This window comes from Scophthalmus maximus, chromosome 6 (genome assembly GCF_022379125.1).
Source record: "Scophthalmus maximus strain ysfricsl-2021 chromosome 6, ASM2237912v1, whole genome shotgun sequence".
Classification (NCBI taxonomy): Eukaryota; Metazoa; Chordata; class Actinopteri; order Pleuronectiformes; family Scophthalmidae; genus Scophthalmus; species Scophthalmus maximus.
Window position 1 is genome coordinate 21,875,475 of NC_061520.1, and position 14,185 is coordinate 21,889,659.

The 14,185-nt window shown below is 42.6% G+C and overlaps 1 protein-coding gene across 12 annotated transcripts in view; it reads right to left on the minus strand.

The window, feature by feature from the left end:
• The window catches only part of foxp1b (forkhead box P1b), a 152,683-nt gene that overhangs the window by 129,751 nt on the left and 8,747 nt on the right, over nucleotides 1-14,185 (minus strand). For 10 of the 12 annotated variants that reach the window (XM_047332984.1, XM_047332996.1, XM_047332989.1 and 7 more), the window contains one exon: nucleotides 3,831-3,892. The exons of the other annotated variants lie outside the window; for them this stretch is intronic. The gene's annotated coding sequence lies outside the window, so the exon portion shown is untranslated. The remainder of the gene's footprint in view (nucleotides 1-3,830; nucleotides 3,893-14,185) is intronic. 12 annotated transcript variants of the gene reach the window in all.

Here is a 14,185-nt window from a genome sequence, read left to right on the forward strand (position 1 = left end):
ACCTGATTTATTCGTTTTTTTCAGTTATTTTGTTGTTGTGTGTGGTTTTTTTTCATTTCATTTGTAGAGGACCGTGATGTTCTCTGGTAAATCTTAATAAACATTGTGTTTTAAAAATCCCAAAAAATCTCTCTCTCTCTCTTTGTGTTTATGACCTGATTTATTCTGTTTTTCAATTATTTTGTTGTTGTGTGTGTTTTTTCCATTTCATTTGTAGAAGACCGTAATGTTCTCTGGTAAATCTTAACAAACATTGTGTTTTCAAAATCAATCATATCTCTCTCTCTCTCTCTCTCTCTCTCTCTCTCTCTCTCTCTCTCTCTCTCTCTCTCTCTCTCTCTCTCTCTCTCTCTCTCTCTCTCTCTCTCTCTCTCTCTCTCTCTCTCTCTCTCTCTCTCTCTCTCTCTCTCTCTCTCTCTCTCTCTCTCTCTCTCTCTCTCTCTCTCTCTCTCTCTCGCCAGCAGTGATCTGCAGAGCTGTTACATTTGTGTTAAACTGTGCTATCTCCATCAGATGGTTACAGGCGCCCTCCTCTTTGCCTGAGGAGAAGGCTCACTGGCCCGACACATTACTTAAAAGGGCAGCATCTCACTGAGCACATCCTAACCTGCCCGGAGGGGGGGAGTGCGAGTGTCTGCAAATTCGGGTGTGTTTATGTTGTGTCCTCAGGACCCCCCCGATTGTTGTTAATTTCCTGTGCAAAGACAAAATAAGCACATAAAGGCCAAAATGTGCTCTTCCCTGGCCTTCACCCACATCACAGCACTTTTTCCGCACAAGTGGCTAACCACAGATAATTATACAATTAAAACAATTTTCCGCGTCTATCTGTCAGACTGATCTAATTCACCATTCGAATGACACTAATGGAGTAAGCCTCTTTCCCTCTCCTTCCCCAAAGCAAAGCCCTTTTTTTCTTTGTATCACGCGCCGCAGAGAAGCCATCTGCAGCAGAAAAAAAACAGACCGAGCCGAGAGAAATAGCACTGTGTTTGTTTAGCAGGATGTTAGTCAATAAAGCTAAGACCCAGCAGTTTTCATCGCGACCCACGGTGCAGCACAGTGCAACAAGGAAATGGGGAGGCCCATTTGACTGTTGGTTCAAATTAACCCTTGGCTTCAGAAAAAGGAAGAAACAGAGTGACCCCCTTATTTTCTGAGACAACGCTCCCCTCGACCAACACTGACATTAATAATTCATCATGACAAAAGACATTACCATGGATGCTGAATGTGGAAGAGGGGGGGGGGGGGAAAGAAGAGTCGAACGTGACAGAAAAACAGCCACATTAAATGCTGGGTTCAGACATTTGGCAGCAGCATGTGGAAAATAAAGTGTTATCTTTCATTGTTTAAATGGACTGGAACATGCATTCCCATTTCAATATTCATGCAGAATATTATGTCCAGTGGCTAAACTGAAGAGGACATTTTACTGCACACAGGGTGTGAGCAAACACAGGGAGGATTTAGCCAAGCCTTGATCTGGATATCCTGCGCCTCCGTCCACCCAGTGTGGACAAGGAACACAGATAGGAACTACTCCTACACAAGTTCAAGGGAAATGCTTGCGTGGCGCGGCGCCGTCCTTTTCCAAACAGCCCTCACCAAAGCACAATGGCAGCGAGGGAGTTTTATGTTCATGAGCTCTCCTGATGGGGATGCACATGTCCATTAGATATGAGTCTGCCTATTGAGGGGTCTGGTATTAGCCCACAAGCAAGTGCCTCATCAGCAGACAGGAAAAAGCTGCCTTTCATGGCAACAGTTCACAGACTCGAGCCAATGGCCACAAAGCCCACAAATGAGGCGTTAAGTGTAGTGGCTGGGCAGCAGAGAGATATGACCCTCTTCTCATCCGTGCATGAATCTGCCCTCTGCCTCGATTTCTTTCTCCGTCTTGTGTTCTGGCTCTCCCTTTAAAGAAAACTATCAAAACATGTTTAACTGCCCAGCAACACTCACTACAAATAAAAAACAAAACTGTCACCTGCAGCAGAATTCATTAGTACCTTGGTAACATTGCAGTCCCGTAATGTAATTTAAAAAAAATTAAAAATGTGTTTACTGTAATTAATTGCCAGATAGGGGCAGGGCTAGAGCAGCGAAGTTAAAAAACACAACCTGACACGGAGATTGGGAAAGAGAGTGCGGCGATGGGCCTGCTGGGATGGTTTCATCATCATGCCTGACCCCCCCTGCTGCTGGGAATGGCAGGAGACGGCGGGAGCGGGGAGGAGATAGACTCCTCTTCACAGTCAGAGATTTAATTGCACGCAGATTCCATTACCTCCGCACAAATGTCACATTCTCTTCTGATCAGGGGGGCACGGCAGCCACCGGCAGCATGGCTGGCGAGCAGCCAGACTATAGTGCAGAAAGCATTCAGCCAATCAGGGCTCGCAGGGCAGACAGAGGTGAGTAGAGGGACAGAGAGGACCACAGTACGCCGAAGATATTAAAAACAAAGGAGAGTCACGAACACAAAGCAGCTGACGGTGCAACATTCAGCCAGAGGGCAATATGCTGTATGAACAGATGTCAAACATGTCATTGATTTTCGATGTGAAATTATCTTCATTCTAATTATTACAACTACAATTTTTGTTATTATTGTATTTTAGTTGGCAAATCTTATTATTTTCACACACAAATATATGCGTGTGTGTGTGTGTGTGTGTGTGTGTGTGTGTGTGTGTGTGTGTGTGTGTGTGTGTGTGTGTGTGTTTAACCTGAAAATATCCCCTACTTGCCATAATGTACAAATGGCATACAATTTTGTTTTTACATTAACTACGAAAACACCTGAGCTCATCCCATATTTTTGAGGCTGAGGTGTTCTGGACGATCAATAGTTTTTATATGAATTTTTTTTTTCTAAAAAGTGGCATTTTCCATTCCGATTATAACCTGCTGGAGCTGAAAATTACAATTATTTTCTCAACTGAAAAATCCTTTGGTCAATAAAATATCAGCAAACAAGCAAATTACTTTCAACACAAGTTCCCAGCGTCACAGGAGATATCTCCAAATGTCATGTTTTTGTCCAATCAGATAAATTAATTGATTAAAATATAGTTGCCTAATTAATATTCTGTGTATCAGCAAATTGACAATTATGGACATAAGCCATTGTCGGGAAGTGAGCCTTTCAACGCCTGAAATTACAACTGTTGCCTAAAAATATAACCACAGTTGAGTAACATTACCTCTCTAGGATTTGTGTTGTGTTGTACAGTGGTTAATATTTCTCTAATCGTTACATAATTTTCAGGCCGGTGCTGTAGTGAGCAGCTTGATATGGCAGTTCAAATAGTGGACCGAATCTCTGTCAGGATCTATCTACACACTACAGTACCATGTCATTGTTCTAAACTAATGAATCAGGACGTCCAGGCTACGACACAGCCCCGATTGGCCCTACTGATTTTAAAACTGGGATTGGAGCCTTATACTTGAGCAGCCCTAGTTTTTAAATCACTGGCAAAAATCTGACATGTCGGCAACAAACCCGGGCCTGGAAACCAGTCAACACTGCAACATTGGTGAGTAAAATTGCAATTACTCATTTTCCCCAAAAACATTCAGTGCTTACTATTAGTGTCTATATCTTTCACACCCCTTCTCAATGACCTTAACGGCTGAGAAATGAGCCTGATGAAAAGCTCAGAATGATTGTGCTGGGCTCTGCTTCAAACTAGTTATGGACTAATACAAATAAGCGTAATAACCAAATCCAACTGTGCTTTGGCGTTATTTCACAGGCTGACAGCGCAAACACACATACTGTATGAAATAAGAGAAGTGTTGGTAGGAAGCTTGCAACATACCCTGATCACTGGTGCAGGACGGACTGGCACCCCATTCCCCCAATCGGAATCCAGCTCACAGTCTGGAGGGCAGGACCACGGAGGGTTTCAATGAGGACACAAACACACAGAGAGAGAGAGAGAGAGAGAGAGAGAGAGAGAGAGAGAAGGAAGGAAGGGGAAAGAAACAACGATTACAAACAGGAAGTGAAAAAAGGTGGGGAAAGCCCCTGGCCTGGTCCGTCGAGCCCACATGTACAGAAATGACATAAGACCTGGCAAAAGGTAAACGTGATCGTCGTCAGCCGCAAGTATGTGATACTTTTGTGACACACTGATTCCTGCCGGCACCTCCCGGCTTACATGCATTTAAAGTTATCGTTCTTTCATATCGGAGCATGCAGATGAGTAACTGAGAAACACAATGTACGACTGGCGAAACTGTTTGAATCACAGTAACTGGTCTGAGCACAGTTGCCCTGTATTAACCTGCGAGAGCCCACATAAAACACATGCTGCAGGTCAGTCATAGCTAGAAAAAAATTCAAAATATAATGACTGAATTGTCTTGAAATTATGCAATACTTACTACTGCTGACTAAAGGATTTAGAATTTGTATATCTTTATTTTCTTTAAGTTCTTATAACAAAAAAATGATATATTTGGATCCTCTTTTGTATTGAATACATTACTGATCCTTCATAACTAAATGAAATCACAACCGTGCACACAATATAAATGTGGCTACAAAGTCACATAACGGTGTGACACAGACAAAGATCTGTCTGACTGCTCCGAAGAACGGATTTACAGTCATAGTGACCTACAAACCCTGCAGTGGTCTCCACCTTCTGATATTACACTGTTTGTCGTTTTGACATAGATAAATGATGAATGACTTGTACCGGTGAGAGAACATCTGAAACGAGCGGCACATTTTCTGTATTCAAAAACCTGCCGTTGAGCTCAAAAGCATTCATCTGTGGCCAGATAAACAAGTGGAACGATGCTAATGATGTCCACACGCGGTTCAGATCATGCAAATGAGGCTGCAGAATGGATGGCTTCTGGGTTTGTCCCTGTCACAGAAGTCACAGCTGCATGTGTGGCTTGTTGACCCCTATGATAAATGTGTGTACCACTTTGTTGTTCTATGTGGCCGTGTCTCCCGCAGCCGCGCAAAGAAACTCAGCTCCCGGGCTAATTGGCCTGCTCAAGGAGAAAGGGCGTTAAAAAACGATAAAAACAAATCTATGACTCTTTTTGTGTGCGCGGCGGTGTACTTCTCCAACCAGACACAACAACCCACAGCCCCAACGTCCCCACTCCTCGTAATTCACCAGTGTGGAATTCGGCTAACTCCTTTGCTGCAGCCGTTGTTTCCACAGCCTGTCCACATTCCTGGGCCTACCATCGGCCCCAGATAAGACCCTTCTGATTACTCGGTTGCATGCCTGTCATTACTCCCAAAAATATGTTGATCCCACAAGACAGCCCCCCCCCCCCCCCTTTGGATTTATGGCACCACTATTGTATCTCCGTGCCCCCTTCAACAGGAGCTTGCTTTTTAACGGTCCCCTCACTTTGGGATCAACGACAGAGGGCAGTCGGTGTCTTCAGCCGAGCTTGCAGCCATGTCCCCAACATAAAACTTACTCAGGCTTTTAAAAACCACTTGATGAGAATATTGTGAAGGGATGGGATTTGTGTGCGGTCTCACAGCAGGCATGTTAAAATAGCAAGGGAGTGCATACACTTAGTAGATAGCTTTGATTTTGGGCCTGGATAGCAAATGAATGAGAACTGATGAAAAATTGGTTATATTTGATTATGTAATCTGTCCACAAAAAAAGACAATCAAACACAACATACAGCAAGCTAAGACGCCAACGTTAAGTTCAAAACGTTCACCTCCAACAATAAAGCGTTCTCACTTCGTGGCCTATTGCATGCAAGCTGCTTGATACTCACTCGCCCCGACTCAGGGGAACATGTGGTTGTAATCCCCCCACTTTTCACTCAAATTACTAACTGTGTCAGTTTCTGAGGAAACTCTACTTTGAGCCACTTTGCAGCATGCGTGTTAATTGCCCCTCATTTACGAGGCCGCAGACAATCTAGGCACTGGAAGCTGTCTGTCCTTGTTGAGGAGAACGAGCAGGGTCAGAAATGAGCACACAGCAGGTGCCCAGGTACAGATCATCTGGTGCACGTTTGATAACTTTAGGTAAAAAACACAAAAGAAAAAAAAAATATATATATATAATAAATGAAATATTTGTTCCATTATGCTACTGTTGAACTTCCTGAAACATACATACACTCTCTGACTGATTAAACAACGGCTCGGTATCAATACGGCTATTGAAAGTCTAACCACAGATTATGTGTGAGAAAGTTTGGCATTGGTTGAAAATTATTTTAGGTAAATTTAAATACAAACTATTAGTCAAGACAATTTAAAAGACATTTTACTCCCTCTCAGCTCCTGACCCACTGTCAGATGTGTGTGTTGGACTGAGTGCATTCACCACCAGCAAGTTTCTGCTACTATACAACCTTTTTTACCTTTAAAGTATAATCCTCATTTATAAATACATTTGTGCAACACCATTATTCTCTGTTAGCATCTCATACTTCGAGACTTTTTCAGCAAACTTAAAGCAAACAAGACTTGGCTCTCGTCTCGTATCATATCGAGAGGTAAGTGGCCCTCCATTGCATGGGCAGCGATGTTAAAGATACATGCACGATGCCTTATATCTGTGTTGCATTGCCATGTTATATCACAGCATGAATAAAAACTAAGGAACTCGTGAAACTTATTTAAATTAAACTGAAGGAAATCATTTTTGAAAAAGTGGGAGTGAAGATATATTCACAATATTCAGACCCCACACACCCATAAAGGCAGAGATGGATCTCCAGTGCAGCCCACCTCAAACTCACTCAACCGGATTCTTACCAGTGGGTTACCAGCACCCGGGGGACATTGGTGCTGTATCGGATCAATGGCTCGACCCATTAAGTCACACCACTCCCAGCACCTCATCTAATAAGGGCCGGTCTTTGGGAACACCCCTAGCTGACCCATGCTGCTCGGGACAATTACAAGAGAGTGGTCTTTCAGGGCCGATGCCCACTTGACCCGGTAGCGCAAAGACGTGGAGGAGATCCACATGATTTAAACTCCCTCCCAAGACGTGCTGACAAGGTTAGAGGGTCAACGCCGACATTAACAGGTCAGTGTGTGGCCCACTTGGGAACAATTACTCCCAGTCACAGCTAAGTGGACACTTGATTGAACACGACGGAGGCAGGACACACTTCCCACAGATAACAATCCCCAGAGCCATTTAGGATAAAAAGCCCTTGTGATACAGCCTTTATGGGCAAAATTCATCTTCCTTTTCCCTTTTAAAAGAATGCGAGAGTGTGATAGAGAGCCATTCTCTGGACGAGATGAGTCTCTCAAAGCATTACCATTTTCTAGCAATACTAATAGCTACTTATGACACAGAAACAATTACAAGGTGACTGGGAGAAAAAGCTAAACAATGGGACGAGCTGTTCATGAGATTTCATTTTTCACTCATCCCACATAAGAAATAGCACCGTCTTGCCACAGACTTTGAGAAAATCCAATGGTGACCACGCAAACTTGGGACCATCCTGATTTACAAGCAGGTGTCCCCAATCCTGTCCCGAAAATTAAACAAGACCAAAGTTTTGATTAGCTGTAGCCTAATAAAACATGAAATCCTGATGAAACACCTTTGGTGTCACCTTGCAGCCAGCTGTGCATTGGTTACAACAATTCGTATCCTACATGAATTATGGTTGTTGTTTACAAAATTGAAAAAAAATTGTGTACAGTAGAGCTGCGAATTAATAAAGAGCTACTGCGACGGCGACGTTATGGCTTTGTTGAATTTAAAAAAGAAAAAACTAAGAGAAATTTAACCGTCGCCGATATGGAGCCTGTTGTCCCAGGACGTATGACAGACAGCTGAATTCATGAATTAAAAACAATTTTAACGTTGAATTTTAACTCCCATGTATTTTACTGTTCATTACCACTTTGGTCATCCTACAGAATCCTCATATTTACATTTTCACATATCTACGTTTACAATCAGGTTCCAAACAACAGCAGCAAAACTAGATCCAAAGTAAAAGACCTCAATGCGGTGACATGAACATAACAATGGCCAATAAATCTCTCCTCTCTATTAACTGTGTGGGTCTTTTCAACCTTTGACCTACTGACAGTTTGACCTCGCTCCCACCACGTGACCAAAACTTTCCCTTAAACATCTGGTGTTGTGCATACGCACAGCAACAAACACACTCCCCACCTCTGAGTCGTTTCATGTCACCACTCAACAACAAATAGTTGGCGTGTTAACATTCTGTAGACGAGGAAAAAAATGAAACAGATGTTTGAGAGTTGCTAGTACCGATAATAAAAAAAAGCAAAGTTAGTAATGTGCATCTCGGTGTAAAATGGTCACTCCCGTCCTGTAGTCTGTTCACACACAAATAGGGCTTATCGATTCACCAACACATTTCCCCAGCATTTGCATAAGCTGTGTTATTTGTGGTATTGTTTTGTTTTTTTCTCTGGGTCATTGTTTGTTTATTTCGTTAGAAAATAATTTCCATTATGTCTCTTGATCTGCAGGCTGGTGCAGCAGCAGCTGTCGGTTGTTGGTGGCTGGAAATGAGACAGTTCACCACTTCTCCAAGAGACAGTCGGCCCAGAGAGCAGCACAGCTGCAGAGCAGGAGGGACACTTGCTCATCACTCTCCCTGCTCACTCTCACTTTTTCTGAGGAACCAAGAAGTCCAACATTAGCGAAGAACTAACTCCTGCTGAGAATATCTATCCCCAGTCCCTCTTCATTAACAGGGTCGGTTCCAATTCATTTCAGACCCCTGAGATACAACCTTCCTAAAGAACACAGCAAAGTGATATAACATTAACCCATTTGCACATGCAGAGTGCGAAAGCCACCGGCTCACGGGGCTGACCCATTGGTTGTTGTGGCAGTAGGCTTAATTCCCTAGGATGGTTTTGTAACCAAGTGGGCATCATGAGAAAACCATCTGGGTACCACTTATTTAAAGCTGGCAGAAGTCATGTGGCAGCAAGCCTGGCAATGGGAAGAAGGGAATAAATTGCATCATTTACTTAAAATGCTTTCACCGTTGCGCCCTTTAAAAGCCCATGACTAAATAATTTGTTGTTTTTTGGGTTCCAGTTGCCGCTGTCAGCCAATTTGTGTTGTGTGTGCGCGACTGTCAAAGGGCTGATAAAAGAGGTAGCAAGATGTTAACCACATGAAATCGCATTTAAAACCAAGTATATTAAAAGCCCTCAATCCATTTACACCAACGAAATCTCCCAGTGCGTTATGCACTACACAGAAACCATAAACAGACAATAAACACATTGTAATTATAATGCCAACTCTTTAATTACGTGTGTCATTTGGGGATGGTCGAGCTCACTAATTGTCAGAGTGATGTGAGAGGTTTGGGGGGGGGGATCAAGCCTGGGGCCCAATGAGAACCATATTCCCCACTCTCCAAGCATGTTAGAAGGCAGAAAATTCAATTGGCATGGTTCCAAAGAAGAACAGTCCAAACAGCCGTAATCAGCAGGGACTAGCTCCATGCAAATCATTTACATTAGCAAAAGTGAAGAGAGCAGGAAAAATATCTAAGGTTTCGCTCCCAGAACATGAAAGCAGAGAGAATCTCTGTCTCCTGTAACCTCAATGCCTGGTGTCCTTGTAAGACAATGGGTAGTTTTATAAAATATTATACTATCTGAAGGGGAGGGGGAATGGGAAGAATATTTTTATAGAGGCAAAAAAAATTCAGGACAGTTAACAGACTTTCTGCAGGTTAGTAAATTAAAAACTAGAATCCTGTGGTTGTACAGTATGTCTTGTTTTGAAAGTCATGTCAGTCCTAATGTCTCTGGTCATACTTAAATCATCAACCTATGTGTAGGTATATTTTCATTAAAGAAAATATATGTCTTACATGTTTGAAAATGAAATAAGTGTACTTTATTCACAAATTACTTGAGTCACCCAATTGACCAGTCCAAGTATCAATCAATACCTACAGGTATGTTTATACTCCTGCTTTCTTCTTCATTTCAGAGCTGTTTCTGCCCATTTGATTACTTTGCGCACTGGTCCTATAGAATAATGGTCAGTCAAATATCCAGTTTGACAACTTGTTTGGAGGATATGATGTTGCTCTAAAAAAAAACTGGTTCTAGAGTATATTTTCTGTGACTGTGGAGCGTATGAATTGTCATAATGGTCACAATCTGTGTTAACGACTCAGGCCCTTAGTGCGTCGTCTCCTTTCTGATAATAATGGATGATATCTTCCTTAAGGCCTGTGACATCAGGAAAAAACAAACTAAACAAAGTTTTATCTATTATCTTTAGCTTTCGAACTTGTTTTGGAGACACCTTTCATGTAAAACAGCCTGACCGAATGAGCATCCTTTAGCAACGCTAACCATTTGTGATAGGAAAGCTCACAGTATTTCAACACCATGCACAATTATTCACAATGCATATGAAATCACTAACTTGAACCGCTAGCTCTACCTGTTGATGACAAAAAAAACCAAAAAAAACAGGCAATGTCTTTCAGCATCAGCATTGTCTGTTTGGAACTTGTTTTTCCAAGTCTGATCACATGATCAGGAATATTTGTGCTTATTTGTGGATCAGAGTCCAAACATGAAGTGAGTAGCCTCGGACGGCCACCAGTAGAAGCATATACAGTACATGGCAGTGACTGTAGTGGACAAAGATCACAGAGTGAATTATTGAAACTGCCATAAGTACCCTGAAGACACCTCGTGAGATGACATTTCTCAGATGAATCATCAGCCAAGCAATGAGAAATGTCAGTTAAGCAATGAGAAACTGTCTCTGCCATTGTTTACATACTGACTGACACTACGTGGTTGGCCCTGATGAGAACAACAGCCTCGCAGCCTCCAATCGCATGATCTCACTTGTTGGAAAAAAGAGCTGTCACTGTGAATCAGGGGGAAGGCTGCAGCATTGCAATCAATGAAGGTGGAGAAACGCAAACAAAACAAGCCTATTATTGGTTCCACAGCATGAAATTATACATTAGCTAAGCTGAAACAGTCAATCCTGCACCAGTTGGTCCACAGTTTACTGCTCAAATTGTTCTCACCTCTGCTCGCTCCATTCCTCTGTCTATGTGAGGTTCAACTGAACACTCCACTGTGCCCTGCGAGGTCTTTTAACACAGCACCGCTATTGATAAAAGAGATCCGAGCGCCTGAGAGGGAGAGGAAGAGCGCATGAAGGATACAGAGTTTTCATCTATTATCCATCTCCTATTCTAATGCAGCCATTATGCTCTAGAAAGAGACTGCTCATCTATTCATTTTATGAGGCATTTGAAAAAAGATGACATGGCAAGAGGGCTGGGCTGAGTGATTAAAATTCTTTGAATTAGCCCTTCAATCACTGCTTACAATTGTGTGTAAAGTACACAGAAATGCACTCAAAAGCCCGGCCGAACTCCTCTCCGCAGTGCCATATGAAAAGATTGATTTACTCGTTCCTCACAGCGAGTTGTTTTCAGTGTGAGGAATCGATTGGTCAACACATTAAAAGGGTGTACATTATACACTCCACGTGCACAACATGAAAAGGCTTTTATGAAAATATCAAATAGCTAAGAATAGCTGATTGCTTTAACCACACCATACTTACAGCCCTCACAACAGGTGTGGTAAACATCCAACCAAAGACTGGAAACGATAAACGGTAAATGGCCGACAGCAGCGAACTGGGGAGGACATCAACTCTGAAACATGATGTGCATGATGCTGAAGCACTTTGGTGACACTTACTTTATTACACCTAGATTACACACAGTCTGTACTTTTAGACCATGTATGTTCCTATGGCACGAAAACACTGGAATAATGTGACTCACACAGACAGACCCTGCTGACATGAGGTCAACCCAGGGGTGGGGAGCCTTTTTTTTCCATCAAGGGCCATTTCAATTTTTATAGCATCCTTGGAGGGCCTTACTCAATTATTGAAAACATATATCACACAGACCTCCTTAATATGGCAGCTTAAACTTCTTCTTTTTGGCAAAGCGCCTGATGTCATATGGTAGTGATGATGATGATGATGATGCTACTCACAGCAGGTTTTCCAGGTAAGTTTCGAAAAAAAACTTCTCACACTAGTAAACTGTAAACTTCAGTGCATGTCTCCTCAGAATGGGAAAGTCCTCAGGACGTAGATACAGGTTATAGAGCTCGCGCAGAGGTAGGCTGTTAACGTTGAGCTTGTCGTTTCTTTGCAGCTCGATTATTTGTGTGTTGTCCGTTGTCAGGCGCATCAGCTGGTTCCACGTTAAATGGCTAATCAAATATTTTCATTGCCTTTATATACTTTTCATGTCTAAGAACCTCTCCTCAAATGCCTGAAGGAGTTTTGAAAACTCACCAGCATATTCAGGATCACAGGCTTTTGTTCTCACAGAGTAGGAAAATGGTAGCCTGGGACCCAGACGAATTCTTGGAACTCATTTAATTGCTCTGTCAGACTACAGTCTGGATCCCAGGGCCGGCCCAAGGCATAGGCGGCCACCAGGGGGGCCCCCATGCCCACTGTAACTATAGGCACAATACAGCCTTAGTCAGTCAGACAGTTGATGGAGCAGTAGTGTGTAAAGTTAAAGATAAAGGAAATTCAGGAAATGCATGACTTATTACAATGTCAAACCAGCCTTACTTCACTAACGTTAGCTAGCTAACCATTAGCTAAGAAAATATATAATGAGCTGAGTACTTTATCACTTTGAATATCAAAGAGCAAATTAACACTGGACCACTATTGTGAGTTGGCTATTTTTAAGATTAAAAACCAAAGAAGCATAAAGGCTGACGTTGGTGTAATGGAAGCAACACAGCTACAACTAATAAAATTGATAATGGTTGTGTTCGATTTTCGTTAGAAATTGTGCGAACGATCAAGTATTGACAATAGTATTAGTGGCGGTGGGGGGGGGCCCAAATTAAATTCAGAAAACCTGCCGATCCAATCACAACTGATTATATGATAATGGGCGGAGATTATACCGTGACGCGGAGAGAAGCGACTTTTGTAAACAAACATCCAAGGCTGCCGCTGATGAAGGAGCAACGTACTCGATATCTTCACATTTCTCCCACAAACACGGAAACACTCGGTCACAGACATTGTGGACTCATCATCACCGGCATCTCCTCTCTGCTTTAGTCTGTTGACATTTTCCCGACGCTCAACAGACATCACATGATCCGTTGCTCTCACTGGTTGTAGGTCTATCCAATTGCGTCCGGAGGCATTTCGGTCTGCGTCCGTTGGTAACGCCTCTTGGAAATCGAAAATGAACCCAGACATCCCAGTATTAGTCTGGCTATGCCAGGCAAGGAAAATGCACAGCGTTTGCACACAATAGCAGCTCTGGAGCGGCAACATGGCTCCTTCACAAATTCTACTTCGGAATGAGGTTTCAACTTGTAGCTATTAGCTCGCTCACCACGAAACTTGTCTGTGTGACACCGTCTATGTCAGAATGTGGTCTTGTGAAAGACCGCTTGTTGGGACACTGCCAAAGAGTGTTAACTTTATCCAAGTGCATTTGTCCCTGCAACTCATCCAGTTGAGCTGCATGTTTCCATCTGTCATGATGCTCAATATTGGCCTTTATCATCACTGCGAGCGCCTCCCATGAACTAAGCAAACTTGCTTGTATTTTATTTCAGGCACAAGATTCCGCATCTAGTTTTCCTTTCTTGACTAACACCAGGATGCTCGTCAGTGATGACACAACAGCCACATGTGTGTCTCCTTCACTATGACTGTGACCTGACAGGCAAAAATCCTGAAGGACATGTTAATCTACTATTTTATATATTTTTCTTTTATCACAAAAAAAAAGCTTGATGAAAAGTTTTTTGATGTTCAAGGTTTTTAGTTCTTTTTGTCAATTTATGAATGGAGTCTTGGGCTGTATACAACCTGACGGGATGAGGATCCCCAGCCCTGGTGCGACTGGTCATCATTATCATTCACCAGAGACACAAGCTAGTCAGAAGAACACTGCAGACTTATTACTCCAGTGCCTGGTATAAACTAATCACTAAATACACTTTCAGTTTCAGATGAGTTTCTTTTTCCTGCTCACCCCACTCGTGCACTCTCTCCGTCTGTATCTTGGTCTCATTTTGGAGGTTAGTCACTTACATACACTCACACTTACTTGTAAGCCACAATAACATTAAACAAAGTTT